Source organism: Phacochoerus africanus, chromosome 6 (genome assembly GCF_016906955.1).
Source record: "Phacochoerus africanus isolate WHEZ1 chromosome 6, ROS_Pafr_v1, whole genome shotgun sequence".
Lineage (NCBI taxonomy): Eukaryota > Metazoa > Chordata > Mammalia > Artiodactyla > Suidae > Phacochoerus > Phacochoerus africanus.
Window position 1 is genome coordinate 50,803,094 of NC_062549.1, and position 14,002 is coordinate 50,817,095.

The 14,002-nt window shown below is 38.1% G+C and overlaps 1 protein-coding gene across 4 annotated transcripts in view; it reads right to left on the minus strand.

The window, feature by feature from the left end:
- WWP1 (WW domain containing E3 ubiquitin protein ligase 1) overlaps positions 1-13,689 on the minus strand; it is a 112,439-nt gene extending 98,750 nt beyond the window's left edge. For 3 of the 4 annotated variants that reach the window (XM_047783655.1, XM_047783651.1, XM_047783652.1), the window contains exon 1: positions 13,573-13,682. The gene's annotated coding sequence lies outside the window, so the exon portion shown is untranslated. Of the gene's footprint in view, positions 1-13,572 lie in introns of all 4 variants that reach the window. The other variant, XM_047783653.1, reaches the window with a different exon arrangement.
- Between the last annotated feature and the right edge of the window lie 313 nt (positions 13,690-14,002).

The window sequence follows — 14,002 nt, forward strand, 5'->3', positions numbered from 1 at the left end:
TTAGCAAGGAGGACCCCCCTCCCCCACCCCGGGCTTGAAGGCACCACTCTGCTTGCCATCTCCACCACTGCACTCTCTTCGGACTTGTCCACTTAAGCTCAGGGCCCTCATGCCCCCAACCTCTCCTTGTCCTAGTAGCACACAGTAGCAACACTTTATGTCTGCACAGCACCTCAAAGTTTCAAACTTTCACATTCCTGTCTCAAGAAAATAGGCTAAGTACAACCATCTCAAATTTTAACAATTCAACATGATTTTTAATTCCTATTCTATCTCCCATGGGGCTTTTCTTCCTCAACCACTATGTGTCTTCCTCTCCCTTAAAATAAACTTGGTACTAAGCATGCGATATACACTTCTTTTCATTGGCTGGGATAGAAGCTAGCTGATTTCTTTAAAAGTTTACTTGCCCATACTGATCTGTCCGTATAAATTTCACTGATTAATCTGCTTAAACGCAAAACAGGAATTTCACCCTCCTTGAAAATTTACTGGGTGCAAAGGAATAATGACAGTGACTTGAAGATCACCTGCAATATCCACCAGACAAAGGACAAATAAAGATGGGCATCCACAGGTACTTTTTATCTTCTGACTAAAGTCTCGGTGCTATTTTCATCCAAAAATGCCTATCTAATCATAGTATCTGATAACCACAACTCTCTCTCCATCTTTCTGTACTTTCAGTGAATTCAAACTTCTTTTTAGTGCACAATACATGCCACTTTATGAGAGAACACAGGAAGTGCTTTTAATGAGGAAAATGTACTTATCTTCAAAATGCCAAATATCCTAAGTCAGTATTAATATCCAACTCCTGCTATCTCCACCCAATTTCATATTTTCAACCAGAAGAGGTAAATATATTAATTTCCCCCAAGCCTTTTGGTTCTGTTTTCTCTCATCTTCCAATTTTTTTTTTACCTCTTCTTTTCCAACAACACAATCTACCAGGGTCTAGTTTGAATTTGGATTTGATTTTCTGCTCTCACGTTTACTAAGAGGCAACATAATAGTGTTAAGAGAGTAAATTCTGCAGCCAGACTGCCTAGGTTCAGATCCTGGTTCCACCACTAGCAAGCTCCTTTACCCTAGAGTGCCTCAGTTTTCCTATCTATAAAATAAGAAAGATAACAGTACTTACACTGGAGGGTTATTAGGAGAATAAATGAATGAGTTAATATTGACAAACTGCTAAGAAAACTATCTGGTACACAAATGCTTAATAAATAAATCGACATGACCTTGAACTAGTAACTTAACCTCTCTCTAAACAACAGATATCTTAGGAGAGATTAATATTATATAAGCACTTTGTGAATTACAAAGTACTATATAAATGCTAAATTATTAAGCATATAACAAAAAACAATATTAAATATGAGACAATGAAAAATAAACCATTTATAGAAAAATACATATAGCCTTGCTATATTTATTGTAATGTTATCAGTTAATTTTTCTCAATACTGAGGTTCATTTTTATTTTTTTATTTTTTGGTTGTGCCCCTGCCATGCAGAGGTTCCTGGGCCAGGGATCAAACTCAAGCACAGCAGGAACAATGGTGAATCCTTAACCCCTAGGCCACCAGGGAACTCCTGGGGTTCTTTCTAAAATGTAACGCTTAGGCCTTTTGAGACACTCACGCCACCTACTTTATTTTAAATAATTTCTGATGGAGAGTCTTATAAAAATAGACTACACATAATCCTGACCTAGTATTAAATCTTTAAAAATGAAGTACCCCCTCCTACTTTCCCAAGTGACTGAGTACCTTCACAACTTTCACCTCCTAAGATACACACCCTCCCCTCATTTATACCATCTTCTTTTTTACAGACTGTGTATTATTTTTTAAAAAAGACAAAACAAGAACAATTTAAAAAAAGAAAAAAAAATGCCTTGACCAATTAACTTCTTTGTCACCCCCCACTCACAGTTCCACCTGTGGAATCTGGTTGCCGTCCCCCTATCACTCTACTGACATATTTCCCATTCTCTTCCATGATCAAATAGTTGCCGCTTCATACCCACTCCCTCTTGGACCCTCTACACTGTCAGACAAGATTTCACTTAAAAAACAGTGACTGGGTCTCCATGTTCTCCCTATGAAATCCTCAAGCCTCTAATCTTCCAGTAAAAGAAAATTAATTTACCATGGGGCAAAGAAGAGCTGATCAGTAAACAATTAGACTATCAGGCACTTCTTTTAACACTTTTTCTGAATTAAATCACTCAGTGTATGTACATATATATATATATATGTACATATATATATGTACATACACTAGGCATGTTTCTAAAACGCTAGGATTACGAAATTATCTAAGATACGTTCTTTGCCCTCAGTGAGTTTATAATTTAGCAGTGCAAACAGACAAGGAAATCAGCCACTTCAAGCTCACAGACAGGGATGTGCAGAGAATACTACAGAAGCACAGAAGAGAAGCGTCTAAATTAGATTTTGTGAGACAGGTGAAGAAGTGTCAGGAAAGGCTTGTGAGAGAATGGTAACAAGAATTGTGGGGATGCCTACTGAGAGGAATGAAGTACTGTGGAGACCTTCTGCATTCAGAGAATTGAGACCACCAATATGGGCAGCAAATACACAAGTAGTTTTGCTCAAAGAGTTGTGTGGAGAAAGAGTTGCAAGAGATGAAATCGTACGGTAGAAGAGAAAAAAAACTGCGCCCATGAAGAGTATTAAGAAAGCCAGAGAGACGGTGCATTTTCAGCAGGGAAGGAACACACTTTTTTTGGAAAAACTGCTCTAACAGTGTTGTTATGAGAGTAACGCGAAAGTGGGCTAGACTAGAAATAGCCTGAAATAGAGAAAGAAGCAAAGATACCAGAATCTATGATAACTGGCGGATTATCAGATTCAGGAATAAATGAAAGGGAGATTACTTTTTACCATCTCCAACATACTCTCTTTTCCAAGCTTCATAATTTCTTTTTTTCTTTTTCTTTTGTCTTTTCTAGGGCCGCACCCACAGCATATGGAGCTTCCCAGGCTAGGGGTCTAATCAAAGCTGTAGCCGCTGGCCTATGCCAGAGCCACAGCAACGTGGGATCTGAGCTGCATCTGCAACCTACACCATAGCTCACAGGAACACCAGATTCTTAACCCTCTGAGCTAGGCCAGGGATCAAACCCAAAACCTCATGGTTCCTAGTAGGATTCATTAACCACTGAGTCACAACAGGAACCCCCCAAGCTTCGTGATTTCTCATCTAAACCACAAACACATGGTAGCCCTGCCCCCCAGCCCAACTCTTACTCCCAACACCACATCCACCCTCATCCAGTGTCCAGTGAGCTTTCCAAAACAGGATGCATCCCAATAACTCTGTTTTGCACTCCAATGTTCTCTCATTTTAATTATAATCGATCTAAACTCATGTCCCCATGTGACCTGCAGCCCCTACCTCTCCTACTTCTCTCCTCTCCCTTTTCTCTCTCACTGGCATTCCTGCCACCCCAACCTGCTCAACTTGCACTGCAGAAGGACCTCTGTGCCTCTGTGCTTCATCTGATACTTCCTGGCTACCTTCTCAGTCTTAGGGCTCAACTCAAATGTGATCCATTCAGAAAGAATCTCCTGTCAGCCTAGACATAGCAAAAGCCTCACTCCTTCAACTACCACCTCACCCTTTTTACCTTTCCTAATAATTCCCAATTTTTAATATTTATTTATTTGATCCTCTTACTTCTATCTCCAACCCCACCCCACCCCTTACCTCCAAGTACAGGGACTCTGTCTTATTCTATTCCCAGAATCCAGGCTATAGCCTGAATGAGGCAAGGCTCACCCTCCCCAAACATTACCGACGGACTGAGACAGAGCTCAGTCAAGAGACAGATGCTGGAGGTAAAGGTATGCACAACATCCCATAAGCAGAGCTTAAGAGTGAACTGAGCCACCTGCTGTGACAGGTGCTCTGTGGATGTACATGCAGTCACCCAGGAGAGGTATACAGCCTACAATTAGCAGAAGGTCAGATAGCAGCCAGGGAACACCAATCCTGAAAGGCTGAATAGCAGACAAGGACTATATGCACAGGGTTGAAGAAAACCAAAAGAAAACTTGAAGAAAGAATTTCAAGGAGAACAGGATTAACTAACCTCACCAAGTGCCCCAGTAAGATCAATAAAAAGAGAAAACTGTTTACTGGACTGCATGCATGTTACCAGGCCTTTAACAAGAACATTTTTAATGGAGTGGCAGGACCAGAGGGCAGTGGCTTCAAAGATAAATGAACAGCCAGAAACCTCGATTCAGATGTTTGACTGTGAAGGAAAAGAGATATAGGCATAAAGGGAGATGTACCTAGGTTTGTTTTTGAAGACAGAAGAGAATAGAACATGCTTTCAGGCAGGAAGAAGCTGACATTAACAGAAGGGACAATGATTACTAAGACAAGACCTCTGAGAAGGCAGGAGATTGGTTGAAGTTTAACACAGAGGGAGAGAGACAATAACTCTTACACTGAGACTAGAAAGAGAAAAGAATGGATGAGAATGCAGATATCTCTGAACTGTCCGGAAAGAAAGTGAAGGGAATTTTACCTGCCAATTCCCTCAGTGGAGGAGGTACTCTTTGAGGCACTGCGAATACAATGGTCAGTAAACACAGATAAATCTCCCTCTTTCAGCAGGGATGTGGTAGGTAAGGAATTTGAGGCAGGCAGGGCAGAGACTTGGGCCCAGGTGAGAAGCTGCACCAATCCTCACAGATGTATGTTTTTTTTTTTTTTCTCAACACATTTTTTATAGTTCAGGTTTAGAAGCAAAAACATGTTAGAGCTGGCTGTTTAGAGCATAGGTTACAGAAAAGAAAAAGGCATACCCTAGCTACCATCAAATTTGTTATTCAAATTCATTCTCTCTTGACATCTTCGTTCATTAAAATTATGCCGGAAAAAGTAAAATAATTGTTATTCTCCAGAAAAGCTCTTTACCCAAAGCTCACCAATGACAAACATTTCCAATTCACTACCAGTTTTCCTTAACCTGGCTGCACCGGGAGGGGGCGGGGGGGACGACGACGACGACGGACTCCCACAGGCACATCTGGGCACCAGTGACTTCCTACATGTTATTCCCACACCCATCTATCTAATTTCTAACTACCCCTCAAGATTCAGTTCAAGCATACACAGCTATAACCAAGTTTTTCTTTATCTTTTCCACTACACCATAAATTTCTTTATTACTACTCATCTTTATAATTCCAGCCCCTAGCTCAGTGCTCAGCCCTTACTATACACACAAAAAATGTGTTAAATGAAGATTAACAATTAATACATTTAACCTATAGACTGGTTAGAATGTTTAGATTTTAAAAAAGAGTACTTTGGAGTTCTGTCGTGGCACAGAGGAAACAAATCCGACTAGGAACCATGAGGTTGCAGGTTCAATCCTTGGCCTTGTTCAGCGGGTTAAGGATCCGGCATTGCCACGAGCTGTGGTGTAGGTTGCAGATGCAGCTCAGATCCAGCCTTGCTGTGACTGTGGTGTAGGCCAGCAGCTGTAGCTCTAGTTAGACCCCCCTAGTCTGGGAATCTCCATATGCTGCAGGTGCACCCCTAAAAAGACAAAAAGACGAATAAAATAAAATAAAATAAAATATATAAAAATAGTACTTAAATAGCACAGAACTGAAAATTTAAAATATTATATAGAAAATCCTACACAGGTGGGATGATAAACCACTACACTTTCCCATCTTCGCTCTGATAATTCTGAGCATCAGGTACAAGTCCACCTTTCACTGTGATTTTTTTCTCCACAGCCCACAATAATGGCTCAATACAAAAATGTCCAAAACAAAGGTAAAGGATGTGTTACTCAAAATATTAATTTGTCTTATTAAATACTCAAATGTCCAAAAGTATATGAACAACAGAAAAAAAAACACATTAAACTTGGACACTTTCGGTCCCTAACTAAATATTCAAAATAATTTAGAAGTCATAAGCTAATCCCCAAACTATACATTAATCAGATTCTGAAAGTCTGAAGGAAAGATGACAGCTTAGAAGACAGTATAAGTTTTCCCATCAGAAATGTTATAAATGGTGGTGTAACACCAAGACCAAGCCACAAAATCCTACCAGACCCATAAGAGTCAAACCACTTGTAGTGTCCACAGAAATGTTTCAGAACTTCCACAAATACGTATTTGTGTGCATATGCAAAACTGAAAGCAAAATTCGAAAATAAATGGCTGACACTGAGAAAAAGTACCAAAAGCACTTTGCATGGTGCCTGACAACACACTGGAAACACTCAATAAGCTATAGCTGTCTTTTTTTCCCCCAGAAACTCTGATATCAAACTCTTGTGTTCTTCAAAATAGCTTTATTTTTCTCACTACATTCTAAACTTGTAAATTCCACCAGTACAGGACAAATCCTGGCCAATGACTACTGTATCCAACACACCCTCCTCAAAGCCTATCACAGGGGAATGTTTAATACTATTAAGATTATTACATATGAATAATTATTATCAATGACTTGAATCTCAAAAACAACTAAGTAAACACAGGCTTAAAACCAAATAGGCTAATTTAGTTTTTCAGTGCTCTTTTAAATGAAATTTAAAATTTACTTTTGGAGCTCCCGCTGTGGCACAGTGGATTAAGGATTCAGCATTGTCTCTGTGGAGGCAAGGGTTCAAGCCCCAGCCCAGGAATATCCATATGCCCTGGGTGCAGTTATTTGAAAAGAAAAGAAAAGAAAAGAAAGAAAAGAAATTTTGATAAAATTATCATCAAGATGAAAAAAGTATACAACTTCACATAAAAAATACTCTTCTAATAAGAGTCACCAGCTTAGAAAACACTGCTCTAGGTAACAGTCTCACTCACTAAATGGCTGAGTAAGACAGGGCATCTACATTTCTCTGGGCCTTGGTAATCATATTAATAAAAAAATGGAGGACAGAACATATAGAGATTTTCTAGCTTAAAACTGCCTGACCTAAAATACTGCACAGTTCATGAAAACATGAAAGAGAAGCAACCATCCAGTCTTTGCACCAACTTAACTTGCAACTATTTTCATTTTTATACCATTATTTTCCTCCAGTACAGATTTATTTTACAAAGTTGCAATCCTAACGTACAAATCATTTTATTTTCTACTCCTCATTCCCCATTTACAGTAAGAACTGCCAAATACAAACCTGATTGAGCTATCAGAGAACAACTTAATTTATGCTTGTAGTTGCAAAAACATAACTTTGGCAACAATTTTCTACAAGGCCACAAGATGGTGATGTTGCTCCATAAAATGCACCTTTAAAAAATATAATCAAATACCTTATACCAATTTTGCAAAAAATGAAATTAATAGTTCCCTCCACTAAGGAGTATCGAAAATGTTTGTACTCCATTTGCTAGGAAACATTAATGAGAAATAAAATATTTCAACAAATTTAGCAGCAACTATTCTAATTTTCAAGCTTAACAATTATAGTCCTTAAAAACAAATCAAAAACACAGGCCTCTGGCACAATTAGTGTGTCTTTTAATCACACTAATCTTTCCTTCTTTCCCTGCTCCATCCCCTTCTCTTCTCAGGTTATAATAATAATTTTTAAAAAAAGAAATACATTTTTACTCATGCATTGACTAATTTAATTCTTCATTTAGGAAAATAATTCCTATTTCTCTGTTTTAAAAGAATTTTGATACTAAAATTTATTTCTATCAACAAAAGTAAACTACACCAAAATGAGAATGAAACCATTTATAATTTGCAATAACTTCTCAATTTTTTATAATACCCAATATTATATTTATAGTGGCAAATTATCTAAATTTTTCAAGTAGAAAATGTTTGCATTTGGTAATTCCCCCCAAGCCTTAGTATCAGTGGAACACAGGTTTCCTAGTCTTGTGCTGAATAATGTCAATTAAGGAAAAGAATTCAAATAACAGCATCTCAAAACCTGAGTACCAAACTTATAGAATCCACTGAAGTTAAAATGAAAAAAGAACTGTGTTAATACTCCCTGGGCAGAAGGATAAGATGACACAGCATAACTATCTGGGACTGGCAACATTTAGATGGGGAGCCTAAGTGATGCAGAAACTCGGTCAATCTTAAACCTGGAATCTGAGTCAGGTCTCTGACTCCAAAAATAGTAAGAATCACAGTGACCATTTATTTATTAGGCTCCTATTATTTGTCAGTCATGTTGCAAAAAAATAAAATAAAAAACTATCTCTAATGTTATCAATCACCCTTCAGAGTCCTTATTATTTCCAACAGGTAAGTAAAATGAGGTTTCAGGAATTTAAGTAAATTGCCCAGGGTCACAAAACTAGTGAAAGTAAGGATTTTGAACCCAAATCTGGCCTCAAAGCCTACACTCTTTTCACTACAAAAACAGAAAATAGAAACGTTGAGCTAAATCCAAGCCTTAAAATAAGTAGCATGATGCATTAATCTGATGTTCCTATTCTCTTATTATCACTTAAACAACTTCACGGTGAGGTGGTTTTGTGAGGCTTTTAAGCTACTCATTGAAAATGCTTTTCCTGAAGGTTGAAAAAGAACGAATAATCTGAAACAGTGTGTGTAAAAACATAAGCACATTAACAATGAGGAGGTAAGCCGTTGGGACTGTGTTTAATAAATCATTTCCATGTATTCTGGGAAAAACATCCGGGGCAATATAACAGTCTTATTTTGCAAAGATCAAATTTCATGTCTAACTATGTCATGTAACATCTCACATTTCAAAATGACACAAACATTTTCATAAATAATCTGTCATTTGTCTCACAGTGTAGTATTTTAATAATACTTGCTTATAGGACTTTTACCTTCAAACTAAAAAAATCTTAAAGGTTTGGTATTTTTCAAATACATGGTATTTGCTGTATCTCATGAAGCAGCAGAAAGCAGAGTCATGAAAGCTTACAGCTAAAGCTGAGAGGTGATCAAGAGGCTCACTCGGGGACACAAAGCTTCTTAATGTCAGGCCAAACCCAGGCCTGCTGCCCAGGGCAGTACTCTCCTGCCCTGCATTGGTCACTAGGATATCACACCCCAGACAGATGTTCACCCCAGAATATACCTTTATTTCCAAATATATAAAGGATTCTAATTTTCCAGTATTTAAGCAGTCATGGAGATTTGCTAACTCTTCAGTTCCAAAGTGTCATTTTCTAGTGTGAGAAGAGCATGCTGGGTAATGTAATAGAGAGAACAGCTTTCAGAGTTGGAGACCAAGGTCCAAACTTCAATTTTACTATTTGGGTATATTTAACCTAAGTCTCAGTTTTCTTACCTGTAAAATGAAGACATCAACATAGTTTTGTGAAGGGGAAAAGAAGTGTTAAAATCAATTCTAGGAAATGAGAATTGTTTCTAGAATAGAATATAGAAGGTGACCAATCTCCTAACAACACCTTCCCATCACCACCACCACTCCAGTCACACTCTCAATTACTCTGAGGCAGAGAAACTCCAATATTTTTCTACCATACTCCACAACAGTACAGAGAACAGTAGGTTAAGAAAGGCACTTCCATTACATGGCCATGCTGCAAAATCATACAAAGCGAACTCCCCACATCTGCAGTAAGAGTCAGATCAAAATTACACTTAAGCACACTCAAGAGGAGTAAAGTACTACTAAATTCTTTGTTGTAAATACACAATTTTAAAATATTTTAAAGCTATTCAAGTAACAGAACACAATGTTAATTTACTATTTATAAATACTCTTCCCAAGAATTTTAAAGCAGCCTGCTAAGTATGAACTTTTAGATATCCCCATTCTTAGAGGAAAATATTAGAATCCAAAATACAGAGGAGTTCACCTGTGCTGCAGCAGGTTAAGGATCTGTTGTCACTGCTGTGGGTCAGGTCACTGCTGTGGCACAGGTTCAGTCCCTGGATAGGAAATTTCCACATGCCATGGGCACGGCAAAAAAAAAAAAAAATCAAAACAGAACAAAATACACAGAAACTTTCCAAAATGAGATAAACAGCTAAAATTTACTCCTAGAATAACGTAATTCTTTTTAAGTTTAAAATACAGGGACACAATCCACAAATCCAAAACCCCCAAAGCTATAAAAACTTAAAGTTTCTTCATAATTCATTTAGTGGCAAAAACTGAACTCATTTCGCAGCAAAATCTGACCAGATGTGTGGCTATTTTTTGTCCTCATTTACCCGTAATCAAATATTGGCCAAGGAAAGTACAGGGTGCCATCCCATTGGGGTTTTATATAACAGAGTATTGAGTGTATTACCTTCCTAAAATTAAAAGAAAAATATTAACTCCGAAACACATCTGACACCAAAAACAAGGTATTATAGATGCATTCTACTGAATATTTACTGAATACTAAGTGTCAGATTTAAGCCAAGTAATAAATCTACGAATAGGTACTATCACCACTTTACATATGAGCACCTAGTTTACATATGATAAAACTAAGGCTTAATCTGAGGTCACCTTGACCAAGATCACTCAGCCAGTAATTAAGTGCCAGAACTCAGTCTAGGTTTGTCTTACTTCAAGGTCTAAGCTCTTAAACAGCCAATGCTTCACAGGAAAATTAAATCACAAAGAAGTTTCAAACAAATGATGATTACCAAAACATTCAACATGGAACAATGATTCCTGAGTGTGATATATACTTTCCATTCCCAGTATTCACATCTAAACATCGACAAGGTATTTCATAGCTCAAAGGACAAGGAGATGAGTTTATTGTTGCTTTTCTCCCCAAAGAACTGGCCGTAGTCATTGAAGACAAAAAAACCCAGTAGGCTCCTCAACAAATGTGAACTAATCCTTTCCAATTAAATTTAGGAAGAATCGTGGGTTTAGAATGAATTTTTTTTACCACAAAATGTACTAACATGATAAAAATAAGGTTGATATAAACATAGGTTAAGTTTTTTGCAGGAACCACCCCAACTTACAGATCTGCTGTTCCAATGACACAGATGCAGGATGTCACCACCCACTACTGCCCAAAGGAAAAATTAAAGAAAATAACCTTTGAGGTTTTTTTTTTTTGATTGATTGATTGACTTAAAATTTAAACCCTCATGACTTTCTTCTGAAATCAATATGCTTAGAGTAAGCAATGGCCTTTCCCACAAGAGACAGATTATGGCTGCCATCCAACCTATCTTCTACCCAAAAGAACAAATTCCAAATTAAGACACACCTCAATCAAAATCACAATTTCAGTGTAGCTTATTTTAATTAACTGAAAAGCAGTAAGATTAACAGATAAATAACCACAATATCTAACTATTTCAGTAGGAATTTTTTATCCTTTTTTTTTTAGGACCACATCCCAGCATATGGAGGTTCCCAGGCTAGGGGTCGAATTTGAACTGCAACCGCTGGCCTATGCCAAAGTCACAGCAACGCCAAATCAGAGCAGCATCTGCAACCTACCTACACCACAGCTCAAGGCACTGCCAGATCCTTAACCCATTGAGTGAGGCCAGGAATCAAACCTGCATCCTCAATGGATGCTAGATTTGTTTCTGCTGAACCACAACAGGAACTCCTCAGTAGGCATTTTTTAAAAAGAAATACAGGAGTTCCTGTTGTGGCACAGCAGAAACGGATCCGACTAGGAACCATGAGGTTGCGGGTTCAATCCCTGGCCTTGTTCAGTGGTTTAAGGATCCAGTGTTGCCTTCAGCTGTGATGTAGGTTGCAGATGCAGCTCAGTTCTGGCGTGGCTGTGCCTGTGGCATAGCCCAGCAGCAACTGCTCGGATTCAACCCCTGGCCTGGGAACCTCTGTATGCTGTGGGGGCCGCCCTAAAAAAGCCAAAAAAAAAAAAAGAGAAGATGTATGTGGGAAATTTTTTGAACCTGATGGATGCCTTTTGCAGTTACTTTTCTAGTCTGCATCTTGCTGTAATCATCATGTATCAGGTTTCTATAGTTTGTTTGGGTCAAGTCCTTATAAGCCTCTTGAAATAACTGAAAGGTTCAGATACTAAGCTCTCTTTGTATTTACATTTTAAGTGTGTATTTATTGAACGCTGTAGCTTAAAAAATGGCCTCAGAGAACACTAGAACCCCGAATTACTGATTCAGTTTATACCAGCAGTTCTAAAATTAATGAATACAAAATCATCTGAAGTATTTACTCAAAAGGAAGATGCCTGAACTCCACTATCAAGGAAGGGACTCAAGAATCTACATGTTTAACCAATATCCCAGATGACTGTGATGCAGGGACCACACTTTAGCAAACACTGATCTGCCCTGAACTTTATCCGGTGACAGTGTTAACAATTTCTTGTTCTCAGACTGCACACTCAAACCATCACCAGCTGATACACTGCCAGCCATGCTGAGTCAGAATCTTTCTCAGATTCATTCTTAACCTTTTAGCAACTTATTTTTCAAGTTAAGAGGTGACACTTGCTATGCAGCTCTGCTCATGCCAAACTAAATTACATCTGTCCCTGAGAAATGACTGGCTCCCAGAAAAGTGGACCCACTACCTGTTTAAATTGTCAACTTGTTAATAATAATAAATTAAGAGCAATAAAAATGATGTAAGAGCTGCTAATGTCCCAGGGACCACACTTTCTGCTTTACAGACATTACTTTAATGAACCATAACAAAAATCCAGTAAGGAAGATATTCTTTACCTTTTACAGAAGAAGAAACTTAGGCAACACTACTATTAAGCATCACTAATGGAAATCAGCTCTGCCTGAATTTAAAGCTACAACTCTTAACCCACATGCCAGAATGCCTCTAATTCTTCAACCTTAAGAGCAGAACAATCTAGTTTATTTACTTCTAAGGTAAAGTATGACAATTTATACAGAGCAAATTAATTTGAGTAATTCTCCTCCCCACATTAAACACGAAGAGTAGTTCTTCTTGGCAAGTTGGGGCTAATGTATAACAGGGGTATCTTACTTCAAGTCAGGACTCAATTATTATGGGTATATTAAACAGCTATCAAAAGAACTTATTTTCCTTATTTAAATAAAAAGCTATCACACCTATGATTCAGTTAATGCTTGTACATTTTTAAACTATCCGTGTAAAGTAGGGCAGGGAGGAGAGCCATAAAGAAATGCCTTAAGGTAATTATTCTATCTATATCTTTTTTTGTGGCCTAGCTTTTGCTATTTAGATAAGTCATGTCTCTCAGTACATTCAATCATCAAGTCCTACCCACAACAGCCAATGAACTACTATATTCAGAAATTGGCGGAGATCTGCAAGAGGAGGCAGGGGCCCATTTTTGAGTCTATTCAAAATTCAAAAATGTTCCAAATCTACACCTAAATTCTTTACATGAAATACAAAGATTCATTATTCCACTCAGCAGCTAAATATAGTAACAATGAAATACGCACTTTCTTCATTTCATAGTTAGCCATAACATTACTTAGCATACAACTTGAACTTAAAAAAAAGAAAGATACCACTGAAATTAAGATCAAGTGACAGTGAGATAAAGATAAGTGATGAAGATAAGGTGAGAAAACCCCAGCTAGCAATGAGTGAACCTACCTGTCACTGGGAAAGATGAGCATTACCTGATTCTTTGCATTTCCCTAAGCAGACAGAACTTCCATTCCAATCTCCACAAAGAATATTCTCTCCACTATGACTCCTCCTCCTCAAGGAAGGGTGGCTTATCCCAAACTTTTCCCAGACACTGCAAACAGAAAATACTACTTGTAAGGCACCAGGCTGCTCAAGGCTAGTCAAGGCCAGAGTGACTGGCCAAGAAGCTCTGCCACCCTAGGTCTCATATCTAATCACAAAAGCTCATCGATAGCTCCTCATTCTCTGCATGAGGTACAGACTGGGATGCTGGTCTGGTCCAATTTATGAAACTGAGTAAATCACTGTTTTGGACCAGCCTGGGCTCTGGGTCCTGCACTTTCTTGCTCTTAAATATATCAAGTTAATCCTTCCCCAGGGGGTCCAACACCTTCTCTTCTTTTCTACCCAAGCAGTGCT